Source organism: Pseudophryne corroboree, chromosome 12 (genome assembly GCF_028390025.1).
Source record: "Pseudophryne corroboree isolate aPseCor3 chromosome 12, aPseCor3.hap2, whole genome shotgun sequence".
NCBI lineage: Eukaryota > Metazoa > Chordata > Amphibia > Anura > Myobatrachidae > Pseudophryne > Pseudophryne corroboree.
This window is the reverse complement of record NC_086455.1, coordinates 32,473,219-32,492,976: the sequence shown is the minus strand read 5'-3', so window position 1 is coordinate 32,492,976 and position 19,758 is coordinate 32,473,219.

The window sequence follows — 19,758 nt, the reverse complement described above, 5'->3', positions numbered from 1 at the left end:
GCATTTGCTATCTCAGATCAAAATGCCATGGGTGAAAATCTTCACCCAATTAACCTGAAACCTGATTATTGGAAATATGGATTTTTCTCATATCTTGCAGATTGCTTTGGCACTGCTGCAGGTATCTCTGTTATGACATTAATTTTCACCTTGTACATCAGCATTTGCCTACTTCACATGCGTAGGAGGTTATCAAGAAGAGATCCAGGACTCCAAAAGTCCAGCATACAGTATGAGAACTATCGTGCGGAGATAAGATCTCAATGTACAGTCGAGATACGTGACTGGAGTACTCAAGTGTCAGAAATTAAGGGCCCTGCAAGCTGGAAGATTAAACTATCAGACTCGCAGGTACAAACAGTTAAGTGAGGTCTTCAGGTTGTACCACTAGGCAGGCAGATTTATAGAATGACAGGTTGTAACTAACATCAGAGAACAGGCTGCAGAACGTGAACCACACTAAGATAATATTATATATCTAGTATTAAAATGTTTGATATATATATAGCTACAAGAACTTTGTTTAACAATATAGATTCCATTTAACAACCAAGTTCACATACGGTATATAATAAACATGTATTTTTTGTTTTATTTTCGGCATTCCACTATATACCATATAATATTAGATTTTAATTTACCAGTTTAAACACAATGTCATTTGCTTTACGCCCATGTGTATAAACTAATTTTGCTTCCGTTTGATAGGCTTTGAACACTGCTTGCTGTGCTCATGGTCCATCAAATTTATACGGATATTATGTTTGTCCCAAAGGTCTATTATTTCTACTATGAAAGCCGGGTGTAGTATGGTATGCCGGCAGCCAGGCTCCCGGCGACCAGCATACCAGCGCCGGAATCCCGACCGTCGGCATACCGACAGCATGGCGATCGCAAATGAGCCTCTTGCGGGCTTGCTGCGCTAATACGCTGTGGGCACGGTGGCGTGCTACGTGCGCCAAGCTATTTTTTCTCCCTCCAGGGGGGTCGTGAACCCCCAAGAGGGAGAAAAAGTGTCGGTATGCCGGCTGTCGGGATTCCAGCGCCGGTATACTGTGCGCCGGGATCCCGACAGCCGGCAAACTGAAGAGCACCCATGAAAGCCATTCAAGCTGCTTTCACCTTTCTTCTTATGGATCTCTCATGGGTATACATAAAGTGACCATGGGGCTTATATGGTTAAACTGCCCATATTCTTAAAACTGGTTAATTTTGTTTATAAATAATTGCTGCTTAAAAATACTGTATGGGTAGATTCAACAGAATCTCATCAGAGACTGCAATTCACAGGCTATTACATAAGCCCCCAATTTATATTTAACCTAAAGATGCATTTTCCTAAATAGTAACTTCTCATTGTAAGTTTCATAGCCTCTTCTTATATACCAGGATGTACTAAATGTAAAATACGGTAAAACCCCCGTTTTCAGGAGTTTTACCACATTTTCAAATGTACTATCCCCCGGTCACCCGCATATTGATGCGGAGGGTATTGCCATCAAGCAGACTCCGCAATTCTATCTGTAGCATGCTGGGGGCCACCCAGCGCTGGGCAAGGCCACCCAGCATACTAACTCCCACCCTGTGACTGCGATCGCAATCCGATTGCGGTCGCACCATTGTGGACATCCCCCTGCAGCGGCAGCTAGGCTGCATATTCAGGCAGTCCGCCAAAATTTTTCCTACCGGAGCGGCTGCGTGTGATGTCACGCAGCTGCCCCGAACATGGTCCGCCCCATCCCCATTTAACGTCACCATGCTCCCGCAATGCCATAACCCCACCCCCGCAAAGCCCAGCACTGTAAGATAAAGTGTGGTCAGATCCTCTTGGGATGTGACTGCACTTTGATTGCATGCGCAGTTTGCCAAAAATCACTAGTTTACTACCTGAATAACTCTTTATATCCAAGAAGATGTGCTATGCACTAAAATGGACTGGTAATATGTACTACAATGGACTGGTAATATTTATACATATATATTCCTTTAGTATTACCTACACTATATAGCAACCATCAATACGGGAGCCGTAATTAGACTCTTTGGTGCCCTGTGACAGAAAGAGAATTGGCAGCCACACATACAATCCCTTGCAGACACACACTACATAGACCTGCCCAGCTGCAACGCTGATCACCCCGTCACAAAGTACAAGGTAAACTTCAAATTGTTAGAACTCTCCAGCTTGGAATTCTCTCACTTTCTATGCAAGGGCATATAGCTCAACCAATAGAGTGTCTGACTGCAATGTCATAGGTAACAGGTTTGAATTCCAGGCTTATCAGCATCCCAAAATGTAATAAAGGACAGTGCAACTGAACAACAAGGAGTTCTCAAGTCAAGTCCATGAATGTTGTATAGGTATTAGCGACAAAAGGGGTGGGGTAGGAGACAGGCGCGATCAGGAGATGCTGGGCTTTAAAAGGGGGGGGGGCGGCGCTGCACATTAAAGTAATTAGATCATTTATACTTGACAAGTGCTGCCAACAGCGCCCCCTACCTTACGGTGTTGTGTGCAACGCAAACCCCGTACACACCTTGTTACGTCCCGGATCAATACAGATAATGTGTAATCATTTCCAACTGTTCTTGCCTTAAGTGGAACTTACAAAATGTTTCTATATATTCACAACATATGTGTCCAGACGTCAAGTACCCTACTAGTATGTTCCTTAATTGTGGAAGAAACCAAAACACTCAGAGGAGAGCCATGCAAAACGGAGAGAACATACAAACTTCACATACAGTAGATAGGGTGTTGCTCTTATTGTACATCAACCCATGAGTCCAGTGCTGTAAATTAGCAATGCTAACCTTTGTGCTACTATTTGTTTTCTTATGTCAGGGACAATTGTAAAAAATTATGTAATGGGCATCGTTTTATTTACAGTAAACTACGCACTAGGCATTGAGATTTAATACCCCATAAATTACTAATTATTTGCCCACTTTATCTACTTTCTATTTAGTAGTAATGCAACAGTTGGGTATTTTATCTTTCTTAAACTTCCAAAGCTGTGATTTCTACTTCAGGGTTTTTTTTAGACACATGTAACCTACAGTATGCCAAAATATCACTGTTGACCAAATGGACAGTTACAGTAGCTCTTGAGACCAAGTGTTTTAAAATATCAATTGAGGATGTGTTGGTTGCTATATATGTTTGTACAGCCCACTAATGACTGATGTATTTTACTTACACAATGTTGCCTTGACTGATGAATTGTAACATCTACCAGAAAGATAGTGAGTAAAATTCTAAAGGGAAATACTACATGAATATGCACTTTCTTTCAAGAGTGTTTTCTATTCCATCCTGGGATTTATTTCTTCGCTCCATACTTTAACATTGTCAAGTTTGATGAGTGTTTTTTATTGAAATATTTCAGCAGTATGAGTCTTGATCATCTGAGACATAATTACTATAATCCCAAACCTCATCTAATATCCATAAGTACATCAATTTCTGGTTATCTTGGCAAACAGTCTTGTCGCAGGTTAGACTTGTAATGTAGCACAAAAGTAATCTCAAAAGTTTACAATTCTCCTAGGAAGTTATTGCTATATTAGATGTGCAGTGCAGGCATTACGGATGGTGTAATGGTTAGCATTACTGCCTCACAGCACTGAGGTCATGGGGTCGATTCCCATCATGGCCCTAACTGTGCGGAGTTTGTATATTATCCCCGTACTTGCCTGGGTTTCCTCCAGGTACCCCAGTTTCCTCCCACAATCCAAAAATATATACTGGTAGGTTAATTGGATTCCAACAAAATTAACCCTAGTGTGAATGTGTGTGCGTGTACATGTGATAGGGAATATAGAGTGTAAGCTCCACTGGGGCAGGGACTGATGTGAATAGGCAAATATTCTCAGTAAAATGCTACAGAATATGTGTGCGCTATATAAATAACTCGTGATAATAATGCAAATAACACTGTGAATAAGCAAACATTCTGCAGATAGTTGGAAATGTTTAATAACACTGTAGTTTTACATATCAAAATGTAACATTTTATGTTTGAAATATATATTTTTAGATACAATAATACTTTTACTTGATTTCACATTTAAACACCACACCCAGGACTGAAATAAGTCTTGTGGTGGCCCTGGGACAACTGAAATATTGTGGGGGGGGCTGTCAAAACCCATCTTGTTCCACTGCTAGTATGCCTTGTGGACCTTGAAAAATTAAGAAAGGTGAAATGGAAGATAAAAATTGGGTGTGTGATAAGGGTGCCATTGACTAAGGATGCAGTATCCATGAGCTCTGTTTATTGTTTATTACGCTTTGTGAGCAATCCCATCTCACCAACCACTGCAGAAGACCACTACTGCTGTGGCTGATGTCTTGTCCCACATGCTGACTGCTGGGTCCAGGCTCCATATTGTGTCCAATGTCTGTTTGGAACAATACATCATCGTTCTTACACATGAGAGCTTGACTTCTTGATTGGGGTAGCCTCTACGGTGGTTGGTGGGACCTAGTGGCCGGTCATAAGTGAAGGAGAGAAGAGCTGAGGGGCCTTCACCAATACTGAGGGGCCATCACTAATACTGCTCTTGCCTGACCTCCCTGGGAGCAAGACAGGTTGAAGCAATGTTTTGGGGTAGCAAGGGAGCCCCAAATTGTGCAGACTGATTTTTTTGATTGCCAATAGTGCATGCAGAGTGGATTTATTTGCAGATTGAGTGACAAGTAGTCAGGTGTTGAGGGAGGTTATGGGGGTTGGCTAATTGCAAATTCACTGGCAGCTGGAGAAGTCCCAGTGTCTTATGAGAGCTGCCCTATCTGAGACTGCATATGGTTGCTCAGAGATTCCCAAAGTTTCTACTTATGTACTTGATCATCAGATGTGAGTTGCCTGCTGTGGAGCAGAAGATGTGTATGAATAAGGGTGCAGATGAAAGATACACATATTATCACAAGTTCTGGACCCTGCATGCAAGTGCGTGGACCTCTGAGTTAGGTCTGAGGTGAGTAGTAATGAGGAACACAAGGCATAGGTGATTGTGAGCAGATAAAAGGGGAGCAGGAAAGCAGGTGAGTACTATGACAATTGACATAGTTTATGTTGCATGAATCACACCGGAAATGCCTAAAACAGTGTGTGAATGCATAAGTGCACATGCCATGTTACGTCATTCTGTAACCAGCACCTGGCTCTAGCAAACTCTATCATGATGAGTGGCATAGGGTAGAACAGGTATGAACACATGCAGCCAAGAAAGACACTCATTGTATATCCCTGGGAAAGCCATATTGGGGGTCATTCCGAGTTGATCGCTAGCTGCCGTTGTTCACAGCGCAGCAATCAGGCTAAAAATCAGCATTTCTACGCTTGCGTATGCACCGCAATGCGCACACGCGATGTACGAGTACAAAGACCTTTGTGGTTTTGCACAGGTTCTAGCAAAGCTTTCAGTCGCACGGCACAACGCAAGAAGATTGAAAGGAGGGGGGCGTTTCTGGGTGTCAACTGACCGTTTTCAGAGAGTGTTTGTAAAAACACAGGCGTGCCGGGGAAAACGCAGGCATGGCTGGGCGAATGCTGGGCGGGTGTGTGACGTCAAAAGCAAACCCACCAACGTTAGAATCAACGCACACGAAGAGTAAGTCCAGGGCTGGTCTTGTTTTGCACAAAATGTTTTTGCAGGCGCTCTGCTGCACAGGCGTTCGCACTTCTGCAAAGCGAAAAATACACTCTCCGGTGGGCGGTGACAATGCATTTGCACGGCTGCTAAAAACTGCTAGCGAGCGATCAACTCGGAATGACCCCCATTGTCTGCATTAACAAGTACAAAAAAAAAAAATATGCTACAGCTGCCAACCAAAACACATCTCAAGCTCTGCATGTGGGCAGAAGTATGCCAACACTTTAACACTGTCCTCTTTGCTAAGGGGCTAATTCAGGTTGGATCGCAAATTGCAAACTAGCCATCATACACAGTTGCCATGATAGGAAACATGGTAGTGGGTCTCAATGAAGAAGAAATGGAGATGCAATCGCAATTTCTGCTTCATCGGGGTGGGGGGGGGGGAGAGGTGGCGGCAGACAGCATGCTGGGCGGCCTTGCCCTGCGATGGGCGGCCCCCAGCATGATAGCAAAAGGATTTCAAATTCTGCTACTTAGCAGAATTTGCAATCCTTACTGAATTAGGCCACAAAAACAGATACAATCTAATTTACTGCAAATAGGAAGTTTCCCTATGGGATCCCATTTCACCATTATTTACAGCAAAGAGATGGATCACTGCAAACCATTCTCATTTCCCCTGTAGATAAAGAATATTATAGAGCTTACTGTGAACATCGTCTTTCCTATTTGAGAGATGTAGTGAAAGCCATCTGGTTAACAGGATTAAGTGTCTGGATTGTAAATTGGATTAATAAAGGCTACACTAAGCATGAGTTGTTCTTTAAGTTCAATTATTTACAAAATTCTATTTTGAGATAAAGACACGATGGTGAACTTTTTTTTTTTAGTGTGACAGGCCAAATTTAATTTGAAATATTTTTTTTACTTTGGCTTGGAATGAACAATTCATGAATGAACAAACATTTGCTGAGAGCAGTAGTACTGTACTACAGAACAGGACATACTGTAGCAGGGAGCGTTATTATCCAGGCAGGAACTGGAATTGCTGGAAGCAGTAGTGCTGCAGAACAGGTCAGAGCAGGAAATTTTATTAATCAGGTTGGAATTAGAGTTGCTAGGAGCAGTGGTGTTGTGGGTCAGATCAGAACAGGAGATTCTGTTGTCCAGGCTGAAAATGGAATTGCTAGGAGCAGTGGTGCTGCAGGACTGACCAGATCCTGAACCAAATGGCAGACACACAGATCCTGGTAAATGGTCAGAATGACCAGGAGCCAAGACATGCTAGTGTATAGCGACATTGCACTGGCAACTGGCCAGGGCTGCAGGATGCATCATTATAGGGACTGCAGAGTGGTGATTGGAGGCTGAGATCATAGAGTCAGGAGTATACTCATGATTGGCTGAGATACAGTCAGGTGACACTTTCCAAGATGGTTGAGCACAGTGACCAGAGCTGATGGGAGAAAACGGAGAGTGTACACTGTGGAGCATGCCCCCAGGAGCAACATGGAGCAGGAGTGAGGCATCGGAACCCCTGGGAAACCCTGAAGTGGCATGGGCTCCAGCGAAGGGATAAGTGCCAGAGAGCAAGGCACAAAGACCTCACAAGCAGGAAGATCTCACTCTAGAATACACAAAGTTTCTCATATTTAACAATGGAAGGGCTGCAGAAATATTGGCTGATTCTGAGAAAGACACAGCTGTGTATGTATCTTTTGCCAGTAGGAGATCTGCGACTATGCAAATGCTACTACAAAGCCCTTCGCTGGTGTACAGCTGTGTGTACAATTGTGCAAGTACTGAGAAGCCCACTGTCAGCATCCGTAGATACAGAAATACTGATTGGTGCATCATTAGATGCCTCACTGGTGGCACCATATAAACCTGCTCCAGTCCTATGTCTAAATATGACGTCTTATGTGAGCAGTTCTATGTATAAAAAAGTATTTTAATGACAAACATGCAACACTCCCATAACACGCCCATAAGATGAACTAGCTCCATGTCTGCTAAGCCACTTTCTCATCACTGTCCAAGATCGGCCAATACATTTTCCAAACATTTCTGACACTATGCATTTTCTGTGAGCATCAATCACAACTCAGATTCTGTGCACATGTTGGTGGTCATTATGAGTTGATCGCACGTAGCAACTTTTTGCAGCCCGTGCGATCAACTTGACGCCACCTATGGGGGAGTGTATTTTAGCATAGCAGGGCTGCAATCACTAGTGCAGCCCTGCTATGCTAAAAAAAGTTTCCTGCAAAACAAGACCAGGGTCAGACTTACTTACCCTGTGCGACGAATCCAGCGACGAAGGTTACGGGATTGACATCAGTCATCTGCCCTCCAAACGCCTGGACATGCCTGCGTTCGGATTCCACACACGGAAAACGGTGAGCAGATGCCCCGGAACACCTCCCTGCAGTCAATCTTCTTGCGATCGCGATAGCGATCACTTTCTTCTTTATTGTAGCTGCTGCCTGTTGCCGGGCAACGACGTGGGTGTGCATTGCGCCCGCCATGCATGTGCAGTACTGACCCGTTCACACCGCAGCAAAGAACCGCTGTGTGCGAACGGGTCGGAATGACCCCGTTATCTGGAGGCAGGCAAAGTGTGAATAAGATGCATGCACACAAAAAAAAAAATCGCTCCACGGCATATGACATAGCCGCTTGTCTGATTCAGAATATGGCCACAGTGGGGTATATTTACTATAGAGTGAGTTTTTTTGAAGTGGAGATGTTGACCATAGCAACCAATCAGATTCCACTTAACATTTATCCAGATGCTTCTAGAAGACAATAGCTAGAATCTGATTGGTTGCTATAGGCAACATCTCCACTTCTAAAAATCCTCACACCTTAGTAAATATACCCCATTGTTTATCAGTGCAGCAATTGCTTTAACATAGTGAGTTCATTCACTAACATTGACCATTTGCATTAAACTGTAGCAACCAATCACATTTGTTTTAATTCATTGTCTAATGTGCACTTGACAGATAAAATCTAATTTCTGATTGGTTGTTGTGATTGAGTGCAAACTTTGCATCAATTTTACAGTAAATTGGTAAGTTTGTAAAGAGGACCTTGTGTCAGTAGGATGTCTCTGAGGAACCATTGCTCCCAAATCTTCAAAACTACTGATAATATACATAACATAAAACTTCTTAGACAAATGTTCAATTAATATATTTCTCAATCCAAGCAAATACACATTGTAATATAAGGAATAAACAGCAGGAGTTTGATGATTTGTCAATGGAGTCAAAAGCAAGGAGAAATAGCCATAGCCTAAATCACCTGTTGTGGGAGAGGAGGGTGGGTTGGTGTGATTAGAACAATATAGTAACAAGTAGTATTAGCTGCTTCATTAACACATATAGATAACTTACCCAGCAACCATCTCTCTGGCATTTGACTGACCTCAAATTTTGCAGACAGGGTTTGTTTGCTGAGGATGTAGGCATCATGGCATAAACCAGGGTAGAAAGTAACAAGACTCATGAATTTAAGCTTCATTATATCATGCAACAAAAATTGACAGATATTGTGTTATGTTGCTATTTATTGCAAATTCATGGGCTAAGGGGGTCATTCCGAGTTGATCGTAGCTGTGCTAAATTTAGCACAGCTACGATCTTCTTCCCTGACACACGGGGGAATGCCCAGCACAGGGCTAGTCCGCCCCGCATGTCAGTCCAGCCCCCCCTCGCAGAAATGCAAAGGCATCGCACAGCAGCGATGCCTTTGCATTTCAAGAGTAGCTCCCGACCAGCGCAGCTTTAGCGCTGTAAATTTGAGATGTCTTTATGTAAGTAAATATTAATTCATGGTTCTTGGAGTTACCTGAGGGGCACCCGTAGCATACACGGTAAAAAGTTACAGGACCATTTTTGTCGTTTATTAAAATCTACCCACTGGAGGTGCAATCCAAATTTGGATCCAATTGTCCATTTGAGCGTTATCGTTCACGCAACGCGAGCCACGCATCGCTAATAAAGTCATTATGTCAAACCCCTTTTCATCCTCTTATGGTAAGTTTATTAAAATTCTAATTACATAGTTTTCCTTTTTCCCCACCTGCAGAATACCTATGTTAAATTTGATCTTCCTAACATATTGGGAGGTAAGAAAATTAGTGATGAGTGAGTGAGGACTTTGTTATTTTTGTAGTTTATTAAATTCTACACACTGGAGGTGCTATCCAAATATTTATCTGATTATCCATTTGGCATTATCGTTCACGAAACGCAAGCCACACATCAGTAATTACATCATTATGTCGACCCCCTTTTCTTCCCCTTAGGGGAGGTTTATTAAAATTCTAATTATGTAGTTTTCCTATTCCCCACCTGAAGCATACCTACTGTATGTTAGATTTCAGCTTCCTAACATATCGGGAAGTAAGAGAACTAGTGCTGAGTCAGTCAGTGAGTATGTGTGTGAGGATTATTGCATTTATATATGGATAGTAAACAATGCAACACAGCAATTTACTAAGAATCCTCTCCCCACTTCTTGTTGTGAAGATTGGGGATAACACTTAAATAACCCAACACGTTTCGTTGTGTGCCTAGACTTCATCAGGGGTATACTGTATCTTTAAAATGGAAATTACTTTGACCAACAATTGTGGACATATATCTAGTGTTTATACTTTGGGTCAGTAAATGAGACAAATGATTCAAATGATTCTTTATCCATATCACAGTGACCTTTATGTAGATATAAAATTTAATGCAACAACTGTAGATGTGTATCTACTGTAGTACAGATACTCTCTGTCAATTATTGGGACCTGTGATTCTTTATTAATTTCAGACTGACCAGGCTTCCAATAAAAAATTATTTACAGAACTCAATCAGATACTCAGAGGGTCAGGTAAGAGAATGCTCCAAAACCCATATTTGCTGCTGTGATGCTCATCCAATGTTTCCACGCAACAACTGAAAACTGACACTGGCATTAAATGAAGTACAGTAAGCATATAACTTAAGATGGGATGAAGGAAATGGAAACAGTAAATAGTGAATGTCTGCCCGGGTGAAACCAGGCACATCAGCTAGTAATATATATATTGTGGCAAGATGGGTGCACTTTCTTCTGCAACCCAAACAGTAACACATCAGTCCAGTCCAGGGTGTTTGGTATAAATAGCCTTGGCTTTTTTATTTACAGCAAAAGTAAGTCATAAACATAAATTCTAGCCTGCTGGGCTCTGACTATACAGAAAGTTTCCCTCTCTATGTGTGAGAAGGACCTACAGTACAGTACTGTCCAACTCACCAAAACAACAATTCAGTACAGCACTCACTTCAAGTAGTGATGGTGTCTCTCTGCAAGCCGGAAGCTTACTTCCCAGGTAATGAGGCTAACAGCCTTTTAACACACCCATGTGGTTCTAAGCACTGATTAGCCTTCTCTGAGAGGTCTATTTACTAAGACTTGGATGGAGATAAAATGGACTGAGATAAAGTCCCAACCAACCAGCTCCTAATGTTCATTTTCAAACACAGCCTGTGACTTGGCAGTTTGCTGATTGACTGTTAATTTATCTCTGTCCACTTTATATCTCTGCAGACAGAGAGGGGGGTGCTTTTTAACACCATGGTATCCCCCCAGCACACTGAAAATTACCTGTAACAATACCTGAACCTATCTGGCAATAGGATTTCAGAGAAATTGGTCACATGCGTTTGCAAAGACATGTTTAGCTGCTGCCCACATCAAGGCTTCTCCAATATCAGCAGTCCTAGCACTACATAATAGCAGTGCCCACATAGAGCCATGTGATTTGTCTGGATGCATTTTTGTTTGGATGCGTTTTGTATGAGCCTTTATAATGAGGCCTTACTGTAGACAAATCTCATAGCCCTATGTGGGCACTACTATTATGTAATGTTAGGACTGCTGATATCGGAGAAACCTTGATGCGGCTCAGCAGCTAAACATGTCTTTGAAAATGCATGTGACCAATTTCTCTGAAATTCTATTACCAGATAGGTTCAGGTATTGTTACAGGTAATTTTCAGTGTGCTGGGGGGATACCGGGGAGGGAGCGGGAAGCACCCTCCCCTCTCTGTCTGCTGTTTATTTGTGAATCCCTCTCATTTTCTAGCACCTGAAATATAATTAGCTCCAGGAATGATTGAGCAGCAACCACTGTTTGTCTGCATGTGTGAGAAGGCATTGAATGAGAGCAACATTTGGGAGGCATGCTGGTCTTTGTAGTGCTAATGAGAGATCCAAGGGGTGGCTCCCAGGTAAGCTAGCCGTCTGTCTGGATGTGTTTTGAATGAGCCTTTATCATAAGGCCTTACTGTAGACAAATCATATGGCACTATGTGGGCACTGCTATTATGTAGTGTTAGGACTGCTGGTATCAGAGAAGCCTTGACGCACCCAGCAGCTAAACATGTGTTTGCAAATGCACGTGACCAATTTCTCTGAAATCCTATTACCAGATAGGTTCAGGTATTGTAACAGGTAATTTTCAGTATGCTGGGGGCACACTGGGTGGAGGGGAAGCACCCCCCTCTCTCTGTCTGCTGTTTGTTTGTGACCCCTCCCCTTTTCTAGCACCTGATATATAATTATCTCCAGGAATGACTGAGCAGCTACCACTGTTTGTCCACTTTATATCTCTCTAATACTTAGTAAATAGACCTTAAAATCTCTACAGATTCATACTGGGCATAATGGATAAATGCCTCCCTCACTCTCCATCAATAACCCCAGGAACCCTTTTCCGGCTTTCAATGAAAATAAAGAAGCTCTCTGGTAAGGCGTTCTATTACACACCATTTCTGGGGTTTTAAACACATAAGACATAGGATATGACAGAGTTATAAATTACTTCATTTTTTACAGTAGTAAACACAGTTGCCCTTGTAAAAATAAAGGAATTTATTACTCAGGAAAGCCTTTATTCCAGTAGATGACATCAATATTTCATACACTCCCAGCTCTTATGCAGAATTATCTTTTTGTTTTTGTTACCCAGTCATAGTACTAATATTTAAACATGCTTCTGTGAATGGGCCCAGTAGCGGATCTTGCCACGGGCAAGCAGGACTTTTGCCCAGGGCGCCACCTTCCGGAGGGCGCTGGCGCCATCCGGAGGGCGCCGCACCATGGCAAGATCACCTACTGCAGTGCTGTGCCCCCCGCTGTGTCCCGCTGCCGCTGCGTCCCGCTGTGAAGGGCGTCAGGGAACTAGACGCATAGCGTCTAGTTTCCTTTCATGGAGAGGACCTTTGCTGTGCGGTGCCGCACAGCATTTCAGCGGCACTACTACTGTACAGGGGGCGTAACTAACCACGCCCCCTGTATGAAGCCACGCCCATACTACTCGCCAGGGGCACAAAAAGGCCTAGAACCGGCCCTGAATGGGCCCTAGGATTAGCAACTAATAAGATTTATCCTGCAATAATTTCATCAACTGGTCCTCCAATTGTCCTTTTTCTTACGTGCAAACATATGAAACCAGGTAATGCAATTATCAATATTACTGCAAGGCAACTCTTATAGAACCAGATCCTAGTCCCTGGAATTAAAACACCATAGACACATAGTCAATACATTTAAACCTGGCTTTCACTTTCAACTAATAGTTTGACTTGTTAATAAGGGTGCCACAGTAAAACTGTAGTGACATGCTGTTCCCTGTAGTCCTCTTTATAAGCAATAACTAGTAGATTATTTATATAGTATGCCATAAATATAAAATACCATATATGTACATTATTAATTTGTTGTGCAGTACTAAATAATGCTTAGTTTTCCTAAGAATCAATAGTAATATTAATAACAAGTGTACAGTAAAAATTAAATTAATATATGGACCTATTAATTAATATTACCTATATGTAAAAAATCCCTTTTAAGTTACTTTGCTAATGATGGCCTTTATTGAGCTATGTAAGCAAATACCACAAAAGACCTATTTATAAAGTGTTCTCCTAACATTCTGACAGTTCACTTTTTCCATCAGTCTTTACCGAGATTTTGTATAATATCTAATAAATTACAGTACAGGTTGAGTATCCCATATCCAAATATTCCGAAATACGGAATATTCCGAAATACGGACTTTTTTGACTGAGAGTGAGATAGTGAAACCTTTGTTTTTTGATGACTCAATGTACACAAACTTTGTTTAATACACAAAGTTATTAAAAATATTGTATTAAATGACCTTCAGGCTGTATGTATAAGGTGTATATGAACCATAAATGAATTGTGTGAATGTACACACACTTTGTTTAATGCACAAAGTTATAAAAAATATTGGCTAAAATTGCCTTCAGGCTGTGTGTATAAGGTGTATATGAAACATAAATGCATTCTGTGCTTAGACTTGGGTCCCATCACCATGATATCTCATTATGGTATGCAATTATTCCAAAATACGGAAAAATCCGATATCCAAAATACCTCTGGTCCCAAGCATTTTGGATAAGGGATACTCAACCTGTACCTGTTTTATGAGTTAATTTCTTAAAAATATTACTTGTAACTATTGATACTGATTCGAGTAAGACTGAGTAAATCCGAACCCGCACATATCTCTAGTTTAAACATGCACTGGCTTCTCCCAGTTATAGTCATTTCATGTCTGTCATTCATATGATTGTATGTGTCATTTGTTATGGTGGCCTTTTAGCTTGTAGCCTCAAGGATAGGAAGCACAATGTGCCATAGAGGTACCAGCCCTGCACTGAACAGTGTGGCTGGTTTTCACTATGGGGGTCATTCCGAGTTTATCGTAGCTACGATCGTAAACTCAGACATGCGGGGGCACGCCCAGCACAGGGCTAGTCCGCCCCGCATGTCAGTGCCGACCCCCCCCCCCTCGCACAAATACAAATCTGTGTATCTGTATCTGTGGAGTTACTCCCAGCCAGAGCAGCTCCTGCGTCTTGCCGGGAGTTGTGTACCGCTGCCGCTGGCCACATCGGCTGCGTGAGACATCAGGCAGCTGCCGCGCCACGCCCCCGCAATGGTCCGGCCACGCCTGCATTGGCCGGACCGTGCCTACTAAATGGCGGCTTAACGCCGCCGTTCAGCCCCCTCTCGCCCAGCATCCGCCTCTGTCTCAGAGGCGATCACTGGGCACCGACGACTGCCATGCACCAGCGCACTGTGGCGTTCTGACCCGATTGCTGTGCTGCGACAAACTGCAGCGAGCGATCAGGTCGGAATGACCCCCATAGCAAGTGGATCCCACAATCATGGTCTCCCTCTTACAGTGAAACTGAAAACCAACTGCGGCTGTCTTCTGTAGATCTGGGGACCGTTGAGTATTTTGATGAATGACACCTGGTATTTTTTGTTTATTTATGGCACTATAATTCCTGATTGGTGAAGAAAAATTGGGAACTCAAAAGTAGAATCACCAGAAGTTTGACCTCTAACATAACCACCTTCTCAACTGCAAAAGTCAGCTCATACAAAGGGGTAAATTTACTTTTCAGAGTTGCCATGCCCTTTTCAGTTTCAGACATTGGCTTTACAGGAACAATCGAATTAAATAAAAAAACAAATCTGATATTATTTTTTGTTATCGTTCCTTTAAGTCTAGCTACCAAAATCACTGAAGATGCAGCAGACTTGAAATGCAAACCTGCTTATAATTTCTACTGTTGTCAGTGCAATCTATATACTGTTGTCATTGAAATCCTCTTATTGACGATGCCTTGTTTTGGGTGCTAAGTTAACTATTGCAATAACTCTTGTCATACAATAAAGTCTATCCTGCAGTCTTTGGGTGGTATCCAATTACCTGCAAAATCGCTGCAATTTTTCCCAGGAATTTTTTCCACGTCTATCATGCGAGAAATGTCACTAAAATGGTGAATAAAAAATAAGTGAATAATCAGGGTGAAAATGAAGAAATCAGCCTGTACCTCAAAAAATTTTAAACTAACATAGGACAACAGTATAGAAGTATTTTATAGGTCATATTTGGGGTACCTAAATTGGGTTAAATGCATTTAAAAAAAAATGGAAAAATATTTTTTTCCTGCAAAATAAGTGTTCAAATTTAATTTGGGGCACATAAATATGGGTATAAGTATATATTTGGGTCATTTTATGTGACTTTAAAAAAAAGTGTAAACAGACTGACTAGTCCCACCTGCAAGCCTAAAAACACCTGTCCCACTCATAAAGTTCTCCAATACACCTATCCTATACTTTGATCCCAAAAATTCCATCACTTTGCCACCGCAAAACTGACATGTCATTATTGTCCAATTAAAAATAATTAAAGACTTCAAAGTGCCTAATTAGTCATTAGGGGGGGGGGGTCCCAGGGGTTCTGAACCAGGGGGGTCATTCCGAGTTGTTCGCTCGCAAGCGGATTTTAGCAGATTTGCTCATGCTAAGCCGCCGCCTACTGGGAGTGAATCTTAGCATCTTAAAATTGCGAACGATGTATTCGCAATATTGCGATTACACACCTCGTAGCAGTTTCTGAGTAGCTCCAGACTTACTCGGCATCTGCAATCATTTCAGTGCTTGTCGTTCCTGGTTTGACGTCACAAACACACCCAGCGTTCGCCCAGACACTCCCCCGTTTCTTCGGCCACTCCTGCGTTTTTTCCGGAAACGGTAGCGTTTTTTCCCACACGCCCATAAAACGGCATGTTTCCGCCCAGTAACACCCATTTCCTGTCAATCACATTACGATCGCCAGAATGATGAAAATGCTGTGAGTAAAATTCCTAACTGCATAGCAAATTTACTTGGCGCAGTCGCAGTGCGGACATTGCGCATGCGCATTAAGCGGAAAATCGCTGCGATGCGAAGATTTTTACCGAGCGAACAACTCGGAATGACCCCCCAAATTCCGACATTTTTTATGTAAGATAGGGATTTTCTCCAAAGTTTTCACTTGCACAAGGTAGGTGAAGTGGAATTGCGGTAAAATTATTGTGGGAAAAATTTTCTCGGCTAATTGTATAAATTTCATAAGGGATTTTCATGTGAAAACGGGCAATCATGGCTAATAGGACACCCCCATTTAAGTTCAGTATTAGTAGTTACCAATTTCTAATATTCTAAGATATACTGTATTATAACAAATTGCATTTCCTTATGTAATTCAAATTATTTTAAACTTTGCTGGATGTGTCCCTTTTTGTTCAAGCAAACTTTAAATAATTCCTCTGTGTAGTCCTGCAAAGCAATGAATGATGATACTTGAATCATATTGATTACTATAAATCTATTTACTGTAGCTGTCACACTACTATTTATTTACATGCTTATTAAGAGGTTGCTGATCAGTTAAATACTAAACTCCATCCAGAAAACAAAAGTAAAAACTCCCTACACTTTAATCAAATGTCAATACCTGGTGTATATAATTTACCTATTATTATAAAGTAAGTGTTGTCCTCACCACCCCTGTAAATGATTGCATTGGAAAATGATTTAGTAATTTTTTTTTTTAAGTTAATACCGGCAATCAAGCTGCCATATTTTATTTCATATTCATTTGCGTATAAAAATTGATCAAACACTAAATACTGTCATATTGTAATCTTTCAAATAGGTGTGAATCTAATTTGCAATGGGAGTATTGTAAATCATAAGCAAAGAGGTCATTTCAAATATAAAAACCAGAAAAAGAATAAAGAATGATCTGTACATTTTGTTTTACATCCCCTCTCTGGCCTTTCAGTGTTGATTATAATATATTAACAAATCATTGGCATTTCTATAATGGGTGCAATGGGTGCGGTGCACACGGGCCACTGGGTCTAGGGGGGGGCACACCGCACCTATTGCACCGATTTTAACACTTACAGTACCTTTCCGGAGTCCAGTCCCGAGACCGGCAATCAAGGCGGAAATCACCGCTAAAATGGGCGCTGCGCATGCGCGGTAGCCAAATTGGTCTCCGGATCATGGCGGGCGCCATGTTTCTGGAGACCTGCGCATGCGCAGCAGACACCGGCACAATGCCGGAGTCTACAGCGCCGTACAGAGGAGGGGGCCCACCCGGAGGTGCACACGGGCCCCCTCCTCTGTAGAAACGCCCCTGATACAAATGCATAAAAAAAAAGTTATCTTTAATACTTTGAGTTTACGTCTAGTAAATACAGTATGTTCAATTTATATTCATACTGTACATCTACTATCTTAAGTCAGGGTGTGCGAACAGTGATGTCACACAAAGTCCTGGGGAGGCACCTGCATGTGGCTTGTAGGGTTCCTGGAACGGCACCATGCATCCAATAACACTACTGCAGGGCCACCCGGAGAAGGGTATCTGATCACTAGGTCGACCACACTTAGGTCGACAGTAAATTGGGTCGACCACTATTGGTCAACATGCATTAGGTAGACAGGGTTTCTATGTTGACATGGTCACTAGGCCGACATGTACTAGGTCGACATGACAAAAGGTCAACATGAGTTTTTCACAATTTTGTTATTTTTATAAACTTTTTCATACTTTACGATCCACGTGGACTTCAATTGGGAATGGTAACCTTGTGCGAGGGGTCACAGTGCACTAATTAGGGTTCCCGGTCACTCTACAAAGAAAATGACACCCCCAAAATTAAAAAACCTCATGTCGACTTTGCTCATGTCGACCTAATGCTTGTGTTGACCTATATTGGGTGTCGACATAGTCACTTTCAACCAATAGTGGTCGACCTAGACACTGTTGAGCTAAGTGTGGTCGTCCCTATGAACCACACCCCCGGAGAGTCCAACGGAGCATCCTGTGGACACTTTAGCCAGTGCTGTACTTACAAGAACCGGTGGCCCCACCCCCAAGGTGTAACAAAATGACATCACATGGGCTAGGGGGAGGCACAGCATTCACTGCCGCCCTGCTACATTCCTGCATAAAGTACATTGCAATGTGGCGGGCAGTGTTATATGTATAACTGTTTCCTGTACACACTGGGGCTGATGCTGAGTGCAATATACTGTACTTTGGTGTGCAGAATGTATCATGATATTGCACAGTGAGTATTCTGGAAGTAAGCTCATGTTAGTACGTGTGATGCAAAATTAGTCAGTATAAGGGGTAGATGTATCAAATCTTGGAGATAAAGAGGAGAGAGAAAAAATACCAAACAATCAGCTTCTAATTGTCATTTTTTAAACTCAGCCTGTAACATGACACTTAGAATATGATTAGTTTATACTTTATATTTCTCCTCTATTATACACAGGGGCAGCAGTATATACATGTGGGCATTATACACAGGGGCAGCAGTATACACATGTGGGCATTATACACATGTGGGCATTATACACAGGTGGGCATTATACACAGGTGCAGCAGTACATACATGTGGGCATTATACACAGGTGCAGCAGTACATACATGTGGGCATTATACACAGGGGCATTATACACAGGTGCAGCAGTATATACATGTGGGCATTATACACAAGGGCAGCAGAAATATACATGTGGGCATTATACACAGTGGCAGCAGTATATACATGTGGGCATTATACACAGGGGCAGCAGTATATACATGTGGGCATTATACACAGGGGCAGCAGTATATAGTATACATGTGGGCATTATACACAGGGGCAGCAGTATATACATGTGGGCCTTATACACAGGGGCAGCAGTATATACATGTGGGCATTATACACAGGGGCAGCAGTATATACATGTGGGCATTATACACAGGGACAGCAGTATATACATGTGGGCATTATACACAGGTGCAGCAGTATAAACATGTAGGCATTATACACAGGTGCAGCAGTATATACATGTAGGCATTATAAACAGGTGCAGCAGTATACACATGTAGGCATTATAAACAGGTGCAGCAGTATATACATGTAGGCATTATACACAGGTGCAGCAGTATATACATGTGGGCATTATACACAGGTGCAGCAGTATATACATGTGTATTATACACAGGTGCAGCAGTATATATATCCGGGCATTATACACAGGTGCAGCAGTATATACATGTGGGCATTATACACAGGTGCTGCAGTATACACATGTGGGCATTATACACAGGTGCAGCAATATATAGATGTGGGCATTATACACAGGTGCAGCAGTATATACATGTAGGCATTATAAACAGGTGCAGCAGTATATACATGTAGGCATTATACACAGATGCAGCAGTATATACATGT